General features: G+C 41.3%; 1 pseudogene; it reads left to right on the forward strand.

The window, feature by feature from the left end:
• The window catches only part of LOC129132401 (F-BAR domain only protein 2-like), a 194243-nt pseudogene that overhangs the window by 35610 nt on the left and 140868 nt on the right, over positions 1-17765 (forward strand).

Below are 17765 nucleotides of genomic sequence, written 5' to 3' on the forward strand. Positions count from 1 at the left end.
TGTTCGCAGGGGTCCCAGGATGAGGGAAGAGATAAGAATCTTGACTCCATGTTTCAGAAGGCTGATTTATTACTTTATGATATATATGATATTAAAAGAAAATGATATATTAAAACTATACTAATAGAATAGAAGAAAGGATTTCATCAGAAGGCTTGAAAGGAATAGAAAAGAATGATTATAAAATCTTGTGACTGACCAGAGTCAGAGACAGCTGGACTGTGATTGGCCATTAATTAAAAACAACCACATGAGACCAATCAAAGATGCACCTGTTGCATTCCACAGCAGCAGATAATTATTGTTTGCATTTCGTTTCTGAGGCCTCTCAGCTTCTCAGGAGAAAAATCCTAGCAAAAGTATTTTTCAGAAAATACGTCTGTGACAGTTCACCAGCATTGGTTTTTGGGGGAGATATGCCTTCTTTGACTTTCCTTTTCTAGTTGACATACCTGTAGAAGTCCTTCTTGCTATTCTTTGTGTTCCTTGGCAGATTGAGTTCCAGTTTTGCCTTGGTTTTCGTAACCCCATCCCTACACAATCCAACTTCATTTTTATACTCTTTCCAGGTCACCTGTCCTTGTTTCCACTGACTGTGCATTTGTTCCTTTCCCTTTAGTTTGACCAGCAGCTCCCTACTTAGCCATGTTGGTCTCTTGCCTTCCTTGCCCAATTTCTTGCTCCTGGGGATCACAACCTCTAGCTCTCTATGAAAGACTTCCTTAAAGATCTGCCAGCTGTTCCACTCCCTTATCCCTGAGGGCAGTCTCCCAGGGGATCCTATTGACTATCTCCTTGAAGAACTGAAAGTTTGTTTTCCTAGAAGTCAGGGATCTAATTTTCCTCCTTATGTGACCCTTGTCCCTCAGGACTGCAAACTCCACCAGTGCACGATCACTGCAGCCCAGGCTGCCTCCAGTCGTGACATCCCCAATTAGTTCGCTTACATTGGTGACCATCAGATCCAGTATCGCATTCCCTCTGGGAGGGTTGTCTATTACCTGGCTCAAGAAGTTATCCTCCATGCATTCCAGGAGTCTCCTGGATTGCCTACAGCTCTCCTTGCTACTTTCCCAGCAGATGTCAAGGTGGTTGAAGTCCCCTGGCAGGACAAGAGCCTGTGTGCGTGATGCCTCCTGCAGCCAGAGCAAGATGGCTTCATCAATAGGCTCCCCTTGGTCAGGCAGCCTATTGTAGACACTAACCACTAAGTTCTCTTTGTTGCTTTGGTCTGATTCTTGCCCTCAGGCTTTCAACCTGTTTGTGGCTGTTCTTCAGAGACAACTCTTCACACTTAATCCAGCTGTTGATGTAGAGGGGAACCCCTCCTCCTCTCCTTCCTCCTCTGAACAGCCTGGAGCCATCAATAGCATCACTCCAGTCACAGGATTCATCCCACCAAGTTTCAGTAATGGTAACAAGGTCATAGCTTTCTAGCAGTATGGTGGCTTTCAGCTCCTCCTGTTTGTTGTTCATGCCATGTGCATTGGTGTAAAGGCACCTCAGCTAGGCTGTCAGCTGTGTCACTTTCCTAGAGGAACACCCTTTAATTCCTTTGAGATAAGTCTCTGGTGTTTCCCTGTTGGCTTGTTATCTCAGGTCTCGGGTTCTCCAGCTGGTCAGAGTGACCCTGAGAAACATTAGAAAGTCTCTTTTCCCAGCCTGGCGCTCAAAGGAGGAGTCAGAGCTCTTCAGTTCTCGGTCTCAAGGTTGTTTATTGTATCTTATCTATAAAATTCTTTCTCCTGTCCAACCAAGGTCCACTCAGCAAGATAGTCCAAGGCACTTTGCCTGCCCCCAGGACGGTGTTATGTTTTTATACTAAAAACTACGTATACAATATTTACAATTACTTTCCAATACCTATCACCTATGTTAGACAGTGAGCTTCTACTCTAAACCAATCTAAAAGTGCCAGCATCACAGCAGAAAATGGAGGCCAAGAAGAAGAAGGAGAAAGGCTGGACACACCCAGATTCTTGCCTCTTGCCCCCTGAACCCCCATTCTAAAAACCCCAAAAATCTATTTTTTCACCCCGTGACAAATTCACTATCATTCTACTTAAACCGTCATGGCTTGCAGATCTTCATCTAAGGTTGGTAACTTGCTCCATGGGTCATAATCAAAACCACAAGCATCTTGGGCTTTGTGCCAGGGTCTCTGAGTCCCCTGGCAGGGGTCTTGGCCACCCAGGACAGCCAGAGGGATGTCCTGAATTCCGACACTCAGGAGTCCATCTCATCTCCGTAAAACTGCAAGTGTGTTCCAGTGCAGCCAGCACATTTCAGAATCATAGGCAAGGGACCCTCGCTAGCACCCTGTACCAATCAATCACAACCTAGATTATCCTTATTTGCAGTACATCTCACATTAAATATACTAATTCTAAAAACAAAATAAGTGAACAGCATGAGTATTTGAGCATTCTCAGCTGTTTCAGCACAAAACCAGTTCACTTAACTTAAATCTGTTTTAGACCATACAGATAAAGTTTTTTCTGAGGATGCAAACACCTTCACATGCTTGGGCTATATTCTAGGTAATTATGTACCAACATCCTCACTTAACGGTCCTCCTTTCATAGTTAAACTCCACCACTACTGTTCTATAAATTTTGCATTTTTTCCTTTCTTCTAATTTATTAAATTTCTGACACTGCGTTGCTGTGGTCACAGGGAGATGTTCTGTGGCCGCTCACTCCCCAAGACTGTCGCAATCTCAAGAGGGGCCACCCCCCGGATTTGTGTGGAGACTCTCTCAGGTGGCTTGCAGCTCCCTGCAGCTGTTGGCTGTGGCGTGGGTGGCATCCCAGCAGCACAGTACGAAGGACCAAGCCAAAGGAATAGGGAGTGATCACTTGTTTGAGTTCCAAGGAAGTTTATTTCCCCAGGGGAGTCAGGGACAAGTGACATCAACTGAGGGCAAAAGAACTGCTTTTAAGGAAGGGAGGGAATAAGGGGAGGACACAACTTTTCACCAATAGGAAGGCATTAGGGCAGGGGTGCAAGGTAAGGGCTATCCAATAGAAGCCAACAAGGGGAAGGAGCAAACCTTACAATCCAATCTTACTTCGAGGAAGGGATGAAGGACAGGGAACATTCCAGAGCAAAAAGGGTGTGCTATCTTTGACAGACCAGGGTAAGACAAGGGAACAAGGGATGTACAAGGAGACTGACAGGGGGATTGACATACACTTGGTGGGAAAATCTTGGGGTAAACAACTCAGGACTGAACCATCAGGGAAGCCAAATGGGGTACATGGAACAAACCATTGCAAGCTTATAACAAGGAATATTACAGAAAAACAAACTGTAAAATAACAGACTACCACAAATTTCCTGCTATTATCAAAGTGACATGGCTTGTGATATATTTTTTTGAAAAGTTGAAATTAGAAACATGATCTTCCTAATATTAAATTACAGATTATGTGAGTTTTTTCTGCAATAAACATGGAAAGATTTTTATGATTAAAGACATAGGAAAATATAATTCACTTTCTGTTTTAGATATTGGATTTGTCAGAAATTCTTCATGTTGAAAGTTTTTCTGAATAAAATTAGAGTTACATTATACAATTGCTATGCACCTGCTATGAAAGCATCTCGTCAGTTATTGCACCTTTTTCAAAGCTTTTTTTATAAACACACTGCAGTCAGTTATTGGAATGAAATAACTGGAATTGCTAAGTTATTCTTTGAAAGTCCTGTCTTAATTAGACCTGAGTGCAGTTGACTAGATAACTGCTGTTGAGCAGTTTTTATATAAATAAAGTTCAAAAATTAGTAATAATTCTTCACATTTTAAAACCTACAGGAAAATGTACCTACTTATAAAAAGGAATAATACTTGCTTATGCTGCGTGTGATGAGTTGAATAAAGAACATATGGATGACTTTTCATTTTTATTGTAGCTTAAAATGCTAAGAATTGACTTGCATTTATTGGGTCATTAACATTACAGATTTGTTTCAGTACATCTTTTCAAAATGGCCTGATTTTTCAAAAGTGAAAGTAAACAATTTGGGTAATTATTATAGCTGATTGTATTATAGTACCTAGACAGCTTTAGTCTTTGATCAGACCTGTTTGTGTTATCTCCTGTGCAAGGCCAAGATGGCAAAAGACAAAAAAAAAAAGTCTCTGAATGGCTGGCTGTTTTGATATACACTATAGAGAAGAGTTTAAAGGAGAATATTTTGCAGAGTTTTATGGAGACCTCAAACCAAACATGAAGGAAGTGGCATTGGCATAACCTCAAAAGTTGACCTTGAGTTTAGGTAAAAATTAGGTAGTTGTGGTTTAACTCCAGCTGGCAACTAAGCACCATGCAGCTACTCGCTCTCTCTCCTCTCTCCCTGGTGGAATGGTGAGGAGAATTGAAAAAAGGTAAAAAACCTATGTTGAGATAAGAACTGTTTAATAATTGAAAAAAGTAAAATATTCCATACCATATTATTATTGTTATATCCCTTTGGCCAGTTCGAGTCAGCTGTCCTGGCTGCGCTCCCTCCCAGCTTCTTGTGCAGCTCCTCACTGGCAGAGCATGAGACACCAAAAAGCCCTTGTCTCAGGGTAAGCACTGCTCAGCAACAACCAAAATGTCAGTGTATTATCAGCATTATTCTCATACTGAATCCAAAACATGGCACTGTACTGTTGGTTTCTCTGGGTCTGGATTGAAGGCACTTGAGACAGTAGTTCATGTTTGGACTCAGGTGTTTTCTTAGCAGTAAAACAGTCTCACAACAATGATTTTGGCAGCTTTTCATTAGAAGGCACAACATGGCTAACAATCTCTTGATACAAGGTCTTTTAAGACTAAACTATCCAATTAAGAACTGAAATCTAGATTATTTTCCCTTTTAACCAAATAACTGATCCCAAAGAGCCCTCAATGCAGACTTTTCTGCTCAATTACAAAATGCCACCCAAACCCACGAAGAAGAAGGAAGAAGAAACATGAAGAAGAAACTCAGGACGACACCCTGTGCCCTCCATCTTGCTTCTAGCCACATCATACTAAAAACCCCAAAACCTAAATTTCTCACCAAGTGATCCACCTACACTACTCTCTATAATTTATTTCACACTTTTGTGGATTCTAGTCTATCTTGAAGCCTAGGAAACTTTCTCCATGAATGAGGGTCAAAGTCAGTGCTTCCCTGGGGGTCAGGAGGTCAGGACACCCCAGAGCAGACAGAGAAATATTCCCAGTGCTCTGGGTTTCCACACTGTACCAGCTACTGAGAAGAAATGAACTCTTATCCCAGACGAAATAAGGACAGTAGTGAAAATAGGATGGAACATCACATTGTGTACAGATGTTGACACCCTGATAGTGGTTGAGAGTAGATATTAGAGAGATGGGCCATAGATAGCTTTGAAAGTAAAATAATATAGCTTATGTAATCAAGCAGTCAGTAAAAGAAATAACATCCTAGAATAGGCTACAGAGGATGAACACTCGAGAAAAAAAAATTATCTGCTTGATTGATGGCTGGAGAGAGGCATGTAAGTATGACAAAAGAAAGAAAGACTGAGAACTTAGAAGAGAGATCTGATTTGTCTGTATGAAGTAGTACTTGTTTGTGAATCAAGAGTAGCAGGAGGTATGAAATGTGAAGAGATGATCTTCAGAAAACCCTGGAAAAGCCGGAGAGAAGATTAAGTGGTGCTCTAAAGTTTGGACAGTTACAGAAGTAGGACGATAACTGTTGTCATCTTATTGAAGAAGTCCCATACCTGCTCAGTGATTTCTCATAGGTATTTCCTTGCAGCACTGACTCCTCCTTCTTCACAAAGCAAACAACAAACTCCAACTCTCACCTCACCTGCAAGCATCACTCACCCACCTAACCCACTCTTTTGTAGCACTCGTCTTCTTATTGGACACAGCTGTGGCCTATTAAGGGCAGGCCTGTTCCTACTCTTTGGTGATTAGTACAGCTGCAACTCCTCAGGTGTGAGACTACCTTCTGCACTATTTTCTTACATTCTATCCCTCCACAGATAACTAGGAAAGAGCTAGAGTAAAACATGGATTTCAGGATGATTATGGTTTACTGTTGGGAAGGATGACCTTTTTAGTTCTGATCTTTGGCTAGGAAAGGGTCATTAGAGGCATTGGAAATTATTTTAAAATGGGTGTTAGGTGAAAGCCTGGGTAAGGTCGAACAGGAGGGCAAATTTATTTGTTCAGTTGGTTAGAGCATGGTGTTAATAACACCAAGGTTGCACGTTTGATCCCTGTATGGGCCATTCACTTCAGAGTAGGACTTGATAATCCTTGTGCGTCCTTTCCAACTCAGAATATTCTGTGATCCTGAATTCCAGACAGACTGAAAAGCTTTTATACTGTGAGTTTAAAGATCAAACAAAACAATTGCACTTAAAGAAGCAAAGGATATTGATTTAACTGAAGAAATATAAAGCATTTGTATATTGTGAGCATGAAAAGAGGGTGATGAGGAGTTGCAAAACAGATTCAGAAATAAGATTTCTGGAGTTAGATAAATAAACTAAACCCTTCAGATATGAAAAAAAGTTATGTTGTTTTTTTATTAACATTCTTCAATCCTATTTTCTTTTGGTAGAAATAAGTCTGACTAAAAAAAAATTAAGATAGGTGAAGGTTTAAAGAGTAAATAGAAAAGTTGGATAATGCCTCTAAAAGGTTAATATAAAGTATATTATTTCATAACTATGAATTCTGCACCTTCTTTTCTTAAACATTGTCATTACCGTGATCAAAATCTGAAAAAAAATGGTTTTCTGTTTATTATATTTCTTAAAATGTAAGGTTTCATTTTTCAGTAATTATTTTCATTATGAATAACTGTTTGTATTGGTTTACAGAAATTTCAAGACATTGAAGAAACACACCTTCTTCATATGAAAGAGATTATAGAATCATTGTCAAATAGTCTAAAAGAAATTCATTTGCAAATAGGAGAGGTAATTTTTAAATTATCATTTGTTTGGATCATGCTACATATATTTCTTAACTCTTAAATGGAACATTTCTTACTGTGTTTATGGTGTCATGGTTTAACACTGGCACAATGCCAGTGCCCCCATGAAGATACCTTCTCCCTGGTTTCTGCTGTGAGATGTGACCAGGAATAAGCAAAGCAGGCTCCTACTTAGGGAAAAAAAGAAAACAAAACTTTATTAACTACACTACAACTACAAAGAAAAAGGAACACACATACACAGGGAAAATGAAAACTTCACAAATGCATTTCCTCCTCCCCCCACCAAATTTCCAACACAATACATTTGTTTCTCAAATCACCAACTCTCGGTCCAGCACCACCCTTCAAACACTCAATCCTCAGTTCATCAAGAGGAGAGGAGTCCTTCTTGTGCCATGGGCTTCCCCTGGAAACACAATCGAAGCCTCATGCGTTCCTGTGTCACTCGTGGCACTGCCCGGAGTACATCTGCCGTCGTGACTTCTTCCTTTTCATGTCCAGTGCTCTCACCACTGAACACGGACCAGAACTGCTTCTAGGGTTCTCTTTTAAGGATGCTCTGTCCTGATCCAAAAAAAAGGCACAGTCTCTCCTTTGGGACACCTGTCCCCACAATCTCTCCTTTGGGACACCTGTCCCCCCCATATTTTTTCACCCCCTGGGGCCGAGGGGCATCAACACTGAACCCTCTTGGCTCTGAGGCCATTGCCTCCCCCTAGAATGCAGTCTCTGTATCACAAGGAACATGGTTCTGTCCATGGCTATACAAAAAGAGTCCAGCAAAAGCTACTCCATCATCTCTTCCCACTAGGATTCTTCTCTACTCTTCTACTATCTCTCACTCGCCCAGACCTCTCTCACACTGGCCCATTTCCTTTTTCCTCTTCCACTCTATCTTCTAGGAAAGGTCAATGTTCTGTGAAGTTCTCATTTTCCAAAAAGGGGTTAAAAGCTCCTACAAGCGGCCGGCTGAACCCCCCCCTCTTCTCCGTCCCAGCCGTGCTGCCGGCACAGGCCCATGTTTATCAAGCTTCAAGGTTACAGTCTCAGGCAGTGGCTCTTTCTCTCTCTCTGTGTCTCTCAGGGGGGGGCTGCCCGATGCCTCCCGGTGTCTCTCTCTCTCTTTCTCTCTTCCACCCTTCCACCCCGGGGCTCAGGCCTACCTCTCTCGGCCACATGGCTTTCCCCTCCCCCTGCCCAGCCAGCAGCTGGGCCGGGGGAGAGACCCGAACTCTTTCCCGCCGGAAGCCCAAGAGGACCCTCCCAGGGGAGAGCCCTGCTTTTAACCCCGTGTTCTCAGAGGCGTGTCCATGTCTCAATGGCCAGGTTAAATGCCAATATTAAAGCCTGAATATCCATTGGCCAAAAACACAGCATCCCAAAAAACACATTTCCTGTCAAACCACCACAATGGTAATTACAGGATCATATCTTTTAAATTATTGTAGATTTTAAAACCAGTATGAGTAGGAGATAGACAAAAATGATCTACAGCATTCAAAAGACTTTGAAGCAGATATGGTTCTTTTTACTACAGATATCTAACATTATGCAGGTATTGAGCTTGTTTATGAGCTGTTTGAAGGAGATTGAAACATCTACTAAATTGCTGATTTGGTCTTTTGTGATGTTTCTATATGTGTATTTTCTTTTGTTATTCAAGCTTCTCTGAATTTTTTTATTAAATAGGTCATCCTCTAATTTTGTTCATTGTGTTGCAAATCTTTTTAATATCTAAATTCAACATAACCTGAATCTTTTATTGATTCCTGGTGTAGTTATAAGTTCAGTATCACAAATTTTACAGAATAAGGCTGAATAATTGTTACATTTTGTGTAAACCAAAAAGAATATATCGATTGACAATTTTGAATTCTTTCCCTAGATAATAATTAGCACCCATTTCACACATTTCAGGATACTTGTCCTTTTCTTTAACTAAAACTTGAAATTATATCATTCTGAAAATTTCCAATTTTTATATGCTTTGGTTTTTATGAGCAAAAGACCTTCAGTAACAATATTGAAAGAAGCTTTTATAGTGTTTTTTCTCTAGATACAAGTTGGTTTAATTAATAATATTTATAAGTAGTCCTTAATTTTTGATGTTCTGAAATGTAGGTTTATTTGTATATACCTAATTTGAGTCATTGTTTTCCTTGACTTGGAGGTTTTCTGCTAATGAATGGTAGTTGCAAGGAAGATGCTATTTATTTCTAAAACATATACATACTGCCTTGCTGGAAAATCTTCTTATTAACCATGTGGTTGTTCCTTTGTCAGACTAAAAACCATTACAAGGGTAATGCTTTTACTCAAGCAGGTGGGAATTGTGAGAATACAGTGGTAATAGTTTAGTAATAGTTTACACCCTTAAGTGGTGCTGGCTTAAGAGACATTGTAGTGGGAGATGTTGCGGACAAATTCAGAAAACTATGGATTACAAAAAGTGGTTTAGATAGAAGAAATGGAAGTAAATCTTAAATGCATCATCAAGCTGTATTCTTTCATTCTTCATTTGCATCTGTATCTTAAATACCTTTTCTAATACTAAAGCAAAGAAGGGATTTCCTTGGTAAAATACCTGCAAATATTTGGAAGCCCTGTAATATATTTTAAAGGCAAGTATTTTGAACCCTAACTCTAGAGAAAACCACATTTTAAAGATAATTACATTCTTTCAGTTACTGGTTTTAAAATTCCTTTTGTGGAGTGTGTTGTCTTTTTTTTTTTTTTTGACAGGTACATGAAGAATTTATTGATAATATGACAAATACTACAGTTAAGAGTTTAATACAGAAATTTTCTGAGTCAAAAGGAACTGGCAAGGAAAGACCTGGTAAGAGATAGAAAATAACAGTGATAACAGTGTAGGAAATGTTAATATAAAAACTGTAGATTTCCACTCTTAAGGAAAGGTCAAACCCTATTTGTTAATGTTTTATAGGGGTAATGTACTTAGAATTTCAAATTCTTAGAATTAATTATCTTTGATATTAAATTATTAATGGAATTTTATCAACACAATTTCATAGAGTCCTAAAAAAGGTTTGGGTTTGAAGGAACTTCAAACATCATCTAGTTCCAACTCCCTGCTATGGACAAAAAGACCTTCCACTAGACAAGGTTGCTCCAAGCCCTATCCTGCCTGGCCTTGAACACTTCCAGGAATGGGGCATCCACAGCTTCTCTGGGCAACCCATGCCAGGGCCTCACCACCCTCACAGCAAAGAATTTCTTCCTAATATCTAATCTAAACCTGCCCTCTGGCAGTTTGAAGCCATTTCCCCTTGTCCTGTACATACAGGCCTTTGTGAAATGTCCCTGTCCAGCTCTCTTGTAGTCCCTTTAGGTACTGGAAGGTGATATAAGGTCTCCTCAAAGCCTTCTCTTCTCCAGGCTGAACAGCCCCAACTCTCTCAGTCTGTTTTCATAGCAGAGGAGCTCCAGCCCTCTGATCATCTTTGTGGCCTCCTCTGGACTTGCTCCAACAGGTCCATGTTTTTTCTTGTGATGGGGACCCCAGAGCTGGATGCAGTGCTCAGGTAGGGTCTCACCAGAGCAGAGGGGCAGAATCCCCTCCCTTGACCTGTTGACCAAGCTGCTTTGAATGCAGCGGCCCAGGTGTCATGAATGAGTGTTTTAAAATCACTTAAAGAATCCCCGGCAAAGGTATCAGTAAAAACAGATTAAATATAAAAGCGACAGCACAACAAAGTTCATTGGCAAGGTTCACTCTGCTACTTACTAGATGGTTATGGCACCCCCAGGAAAAGCAACAAGCAAAAAATTCAGTCAATCAATCTAAACCAAAATAAACCGAAAAATATCTATGTGGAGGGGTGTGTGTGAGAGAGACAAAAGGATAGAAAGGGTAAGGATAAAAAGAAATACAGCCTAACAGTCCAACAGCACTTAACAGCATTTAAACTTAACAGTACTTATCTAGACTTAAGTTAAACAGTTTACTAAAGAATTCATATAGGATTTACTATACCGCAACAGTACCTTACTTACAGGCCTAACTTACAAATCTAAAGTACTTAATTTCAGAGAGCAGTGTTTCTCCCACATTTGCTATAGCATATGCACACTTACATGCACACAGATATAGAGTCTGTACAAGGTACCTGTGAAAAATACCTCTCAAAGGTAGTGAAATACTGACTTCTCAATGGGAGAAGGGTCGAGGGAGGCCTTATCACTCTCTATAACTACCTGAAAGGAGGTTGTAGTCAGGTGGGGGTCAGTCTCTTCTCCCAGGCAACCACTGACAGAATGAGAGGACACAGTCTAAAGCTGCATCAGGGGAAGTTTAGGTTAGATGTTAGGAAAAAATTCTTCACTGAAAGAGTGATTGGGCACTGGAATCATCTGCCTGGGGAGGTGGTGGAGTCACCGTCCCTGGACGTGTTACAAAAAAAGACTGGAGATGGCACTCAGTGACATAGTTTAGTTGATGAGGAGGTGTTAGGTCATAGGTTGGGCTTGATGATCTCAAAGGTCTTTTCCAACCTAGTTCATTCTGTGATTCTGTGTTCTGTGATTCTGTATCAGCCCAGGATTCATCATTGTTCGGCAATCCTCCGAGTATAGCTAACTTAAGAGTTAACTAGCTCTCAGAGGTTCCACTCAGGGAGGTTGCTGGTTACAGCTGCTGCTGCAGGCCAGGAGAGCTCAAAAGGTCTTACTTTGGACTGCTGTTTATAGGGTTGCAAGAGAATGGGCTTTGGTCATGACAATGTTTTATCCTGGCCACACTTCAAGTCATAAACTTTCTTTGAAAGTGTGAGAACAAAAGTATAGTTCCACTTGGGTTGTTATTCAGGCAAAAAAGTTTCCAAAGCTGTTCATTAAGAAAACTCCAGAAGCCTATTAGCCAGCACTAGTTCCTGGGAGCAGACAGTGTTTCTGATAAGCTCAAGAGGAGCTGAGCACAGGTCCTGTTTATCAAGGCTGAGGCCTAATGAGCATTTCTCACATCATGGCAGGGAGGGGGGGGGAAGATGCACCACCATAAGCTACCCTGTGACTAAAGTCAAGTTTTCTTGCCCCGCAAAGTGGTGGTATGGTCACCTCTTGCCTCTGCCTATAAACAGAGATTTAATTTCCTTCCAATTATAAATTCAGGGACATTTTCTATCAAGTCATGTACTTTTTTTTTTTTTTTTTTTTTTACTTCTTTGAACATGATGGAACAATATTATAAATGCAAGGAGGTATGTGTGACAGTGTTACCTATCTAGCCAGTATCCATACTAACGTATAGGATAATATTCAACAATGAGCATAATATGTCCAAAAATCAGCAAGATTACAACAGAGTGCAAGATTAGATCTAGAATTCCTGTTGTGGTTGGTGAACACCCGAACAAAATGTCCCACTTGTGATGTTCTCCATCTCTCATCACTCTTTCCAAGACGTGGCGTGTCACTTCTGTATCGTGATGCGTGGCAGCAGCTCTCTGGCTACAGAGAACAGCACACAACTTTCCCAGGCATCGCCTGAGAAAGGCTGTGAGAAGATCAGAGAAAAGAATGATAAATAAGTCTTATCTTAACTTGCTGCACCTGTTGTTGTGAACATGTGGAATGTGTTAGGGAGATTTGTTTACCAAAGGGTGGTTTCTTAATTAGCCAATGGTGATGGTGTTTGGATTGGAGGACCAATTAGGTCCAGGTGTATTGTAACTGTCTATAAAAGCAATGGGTTTCTTAATAATGATATAATATAATAATGAGATTGATCAGCCTTCTGTGAATCATGGAGTCTATGCTAATTATTACCAGTTCGGGGACGCCTTGCAATGACAGTGATGAACAGTGATTAGGGTTCTGTGTCCATTGTTTCAGACATGTTTCAGCAGTTGGCACGGGTTGCCGTGCTCCAGTAATTTTTTCACTAGTGTAAGGTTCATTCCAATGGGGGGGAAGTAAATCTTCATAAGATCTGTAGGTAGCTTGTAGTAATTCATGGGTTGTGACAGGAGCTGAAAAGCTGAAGTTGCATCCCCTAATTCTGGAAAAATTGCAAACACATGTTTGAGTGATTGCCCATTTCTATAGTGGTGTGGTCTATAAGTATGGAATCACAAATAGTTCTCATACAAACACAGCCTTTTCCAATGTACACAAGCACAGTTTCAAGGATTTCATCACGGTGTATTTCAAAATGACAAACATTTTGTTCAGTGTCAAGACAAATGTCTTGGGCCTTAATTTTACTTTCACAAATAAACCCCTGTTCTTGCACAACACATGCATCAATGTCGACAGTTTGCCACTTGTTCCCATTTTTGGGGGGCCATATTCTATGTTGTATTGGATAGAGTATAGTTCCATGGTGATTTAACCCCAGTGCAACTATTGGGTATATAGGATATACCAAAGCACTGCATATTGTTAAAACAAAAGCCGTGGCTTTACTGTTGGTAGGGTTATAGGTGACGTTAACTAGATGCCACCAGGATTAAAATTCTCTTTCAATTTTTTTTGTATTGGTCCAGATTATCTTATGAATTTCAGTGGGCAGTGCACCTTCATAGCCCTCCCTTATAATTGCTGCTACAGTAAATTGTACCCACAATTGAGCTTGAATGCAGTTGAGAGCATAAGAAGTATTGGTTTGGGCTGCACTGAGAGCATTCACTATCAGCTGGTGATCCTTTTCATCAGTTCTTTCCAAGTGAGGTACTATATCTGATGAGCCATTGATTAGATCCTAATGACAATAAGGAAGATTGTAATGGATGTTTTAATTGGTATAGGTCACTTGTTACTGAGTTTATTTTGTTTGCTAGGACTTCAGCAGCCATGCTATTTAATACTCCTAATCCTGTCCCCAGGATATTAGTCACGTCTCTCCTTGCTCATTTTGGAGAGGTGAAGGTGCATCCATGCAACCATGCCAACCACCCTGCATAGGATGTAGACAGGAATAGTGAGCAGGCAGGTTTGATTGCAGAGATTGATCTGCATTGATAATTCCACTTGTTTGATGGACCATTGTTACGGTCCAGTTTAAAAGTTATTTGAAATGTCTCTGCCTGAATTAAGGTGCAAACGAGACCATATACCAAAGTCAATAGTATGGGTTTTATTTAACAGTAAATATGAGAGAGCGAGAAAAAGAAAAAAAGGAAAAGAAAGAAGTAGAAAAGAGGCTGGGGGACAAAGACAGATTAAAGAAAATATCACCACTCCATGGATCCCAGTGATGCTCCATTGATCCTCTCCAGCTTGTCTTGGTGGTGAAGGTCCCCCAAAAAGCATAGAATACAATGGATTAATATATGCTCAGGCCAGGTGGGAATGCCCAGGTACCTTCCCTGGGGCAGGGGGAGGGGGAGAGCAGTTTGACATAGTCTCTTGCAGCAGACTCTGAATCTGTTGCATCACTTTGCGTCACGTGCAATGCTGTGGTCCAAGGCCTCAGGAATAAGTTTTGGGAGCACTTTGGGGGCTCTTTGATGGATTATGACACCCCATCAGCTGCCTTTCATGTGAATGTCCCGTGGATGCGGCCTGTGGGGTTGGGAGTTTCACAGCTGGGCTGATTTGTGTAAGGGAGGATGGGTGTTCAGTGCCTCTGACCTGAGGTTATGCCACACACCTGAAACCTCCTGCCCCCCGCCCTCGATTGGGGGGAAGTCTGTGTAAACCTGGCCTTTGTGGGCTGTGGTCTCCCCCACCCCAAACCCAGCCAGGAAAGATTCTCTGCTGCCTTTGACTTTCTTGTGGATGCATTCCTTTCCCTCAGTCTTGTTTGTTTCTCCCTAGACCTGAGATGATTGAACAATAGTGTCCCCTTTATCTTATCTAGGCCGCTTAACTCACAGTCCAAAGTTCCAGACAGACATCTTCAAGGAGGGGGTGTATCCGCCATGGAGAGAGGCAGGGAGACTGAGTTGTGGTGGTTAGAATCCGAATTTATTGTGGACTACATATACTTTTATACTATTCTAAGAAGGCTAGTAAGTTTTTACTACAATGATTGGGTTAATCATCTCATAAACAAACATACATTTTGCAATATCTCTTGCTTGCAGAAGTTGATGTAATTTTCTTTTCGATCAGTCTGATTTAACCTTCAGATAGTCTTGATTCAATCTTCAAAGCTGTTCTTGCCAAGGCATCCTGATTATCAAATCTCTTATGCTAATCAGGTCCAAAGTCTAACAGGGGTGGGCTTCTGTGGTTGTGGCTTCTGTGGTTGTAGCTTCTTTATACAGTTTTTTGCTATAATGGGCAAGACTCCTTCATTACAATGTTTAAGGCATGAACCATTTCAGTCTCTGACAACCATGAAGGTTTAAAGAACATTCGCTGACCTGAATATTTGATGGCATAGAGTTCAATTTTTGAAATTTGTGGAGATAAGGTTTTGCCAATCTTATCAGGAGCCTGGGAGGTAGTGGCATGCACTGTGACAGTTAAATTAGTTTGTGTCGTGCCAATATACATTTGCCCAGTTACAGCTGTGGATATGTTATACTTTCACATGCTACTACTTCCCTTTCCATATTTTGTTTCAATGTAATGCTCACAGAGCAGCCACTGGTCATGTAACATCTGTTCTGTTTCTCGAAGAAGGTATATTGGAAACTGAGTAAGTAAATTTCCCCTTCAGTGGTTGGAGGTTGTGTTTCACAAATTATAGTGAAATTTCCCTCTGCCAAATTCATGTCATTAGATGGAGCTCCTAAATTTGTACAATTATGGCTTGCTTCATTAGCAATTGTCATTGAAATGCATTCAGGCTCAAGTGTGGCTACAACTGTTACCATAGTGACCATTACAGATCGGAAAACTGAGGGTCTCTATCCCGTGGGTTGGCTTGGTGATGTATGTGCTCAGCCTGGTTCATTCTGATGCTGATTTCTTCTGTGAGAAGAATAAGCAGTCATTTGATCTTTAGTGGAGATGTGCTGGCATCATACCCAGTATTATTTTTTGAAAAAGTGAAATAAAACAAGTCTTTGCAGGATTTTCCCAGACAGGTTACCCCATTTAAAGGAAGGAAAAGTCCACCATGCACTAATTCTATGTTTTTTATCACTGTTGTCAGTAGCTTCTCAAGCAAGTGGGCCATGAGGTTTAGTCAGGGTCATAAGCACAGTTTCAGTTTGTGGTAATTTTACCATAACAGGTTGTCCTGGTTGTAGTGCTGTCAGATGTTCCCCTTTGATGAAAGGTGGAGCACCTTATTTGGGTTTTACAAAGAATGCTTGGCTCACAGGGCTCCCTGTAGATCCATACTGATTATTTAGTTGCTGAAGTATTCTGGGAATTCCAGCATCCCATCCCCTCATTTGTGGTTTAAGGCTCTTTCTCAATAGGCCATTAGCTCTTTCTATGATTCCATTTGACTGGGGATAATATGGGGTGTGAAATACTCATTGGATTCCTTCCTGTTTGGCCCATTGCTGTACCTCCTTATAGGAGAAATGTGAGCCATTATCACTTTAGATGGTATCAGGAGTAGGTAGACTTGAGAACCAAGATGGCAGTCCCATCTGACCATTGACCTTTTCAGTCTTTTGGCATTTAGCTGCCATGAGTAGGCCCGAGACTACTTCCACACCTGTGAGAATGTATCAGTATCCTGCAGAGGGTCTGAGTGGCCCGATGTAGTCAGTTTGCCATGTACACCATAAAGGTTTGCCTTTACTGATGTGTAGGGGTGGTGCTTTAGCAGGGTGATCTAATTGTAATTTTAATCTACACTGAGGGCATTCTGTAAGAATAGTTTCATAGGTTTTCCTGTTATGGGGCTGTCCTGGTTTATAAGACAGGTGTTTGTTAGGGAAGGCAGAAAAGCTTCCCTTGGAATGGAGAATGTAAACCACCTCCCTCCGAATTATTAGAATTTTGAAATTAAGGGGTTTTTAGGCAAAGATATGGGAATACGAATAACAGTTCTTTACTAGTATGTATAATAAAGCAAACAAACAACAACTACGGCATTAACAACAAACAGAACCCGGAACCCACTAAGCCTTTTTGGCTGCGGCACTTTCCCCTTTGGTGTAGTTACGGTCACAGCCAGCAGGGGGCGCTGACAGGCTCCCAGTGGACAGGGTTGGTGCGGTGATCCCCACATGGCTGCAGAGGGCGCTCCGGCGTGGGCTCGTGGAACACGTGGTAATGGTTGCTTTGTCCGAGATGGGAAGGGATGGAAAAGAGGCTTTGCTTCACAAACCCCCATTGCAGCCGATCCCGGTGCCCTCAGCAGGACTCTTGGAAGCAGCGGGCTGGAAAGGCAGGAGTGAGCAGAAATCCCAGGGCAGTGAACGAGAATGTCCCAAAACGGCGCAGTAAATAGCTGGAACCTGCAGAGTGTCCTGGCAGGGCAGGGGGATGTGGGGCGTAGCAGCAGAAGAAAGGTTCCCCGCTGGGTTGTGGTGGTGGTAGTGAAATTCCCCTTCTTTTCAAGCCACAGATCCGACCGTCCTTGGTAGGAGAAGGCAGCAGGGACAGAGTCTCGCAGTGGTGGAAAATTCAAAATGAAAGGAGTTCCCTCTCCCTGTCTCAAGCACTTAGCCATCAGTTGCCATTACCAACTCAGTGGGAAGAAATTCCACAGGTGATAAGGAAAGAACAGGAAAAAAAAACCAAAACAAAACAAAAGCAAAACAAACCCCCAGCAGGGTCCAACCTTTGCTTTGTGCAACAAAATAAAGTGCTTCTGTATCAGTATGACTTAATTTCTGATGTAACCATTCTCCCAATCAGTACCATTCCTGATTTGAGGAGTCTTCTATTTTTATTTCCTTGATTTTAGTTAA

This window comes from Agelaius phoeniceus, chromosome W (assembly GCF_051311805.1).
Source record: "Agelaius phoeniceus isolate bAgePho1 chromosome W, bAgePho1.hap1, whole genome shotgun sequence".
NCBI classification, from domain to species: Eukaryota; Metazoa; Chordata; class Aves; order Passeriformes; family Icteridae; genus Agelaius; species Agelaius phoeniceus.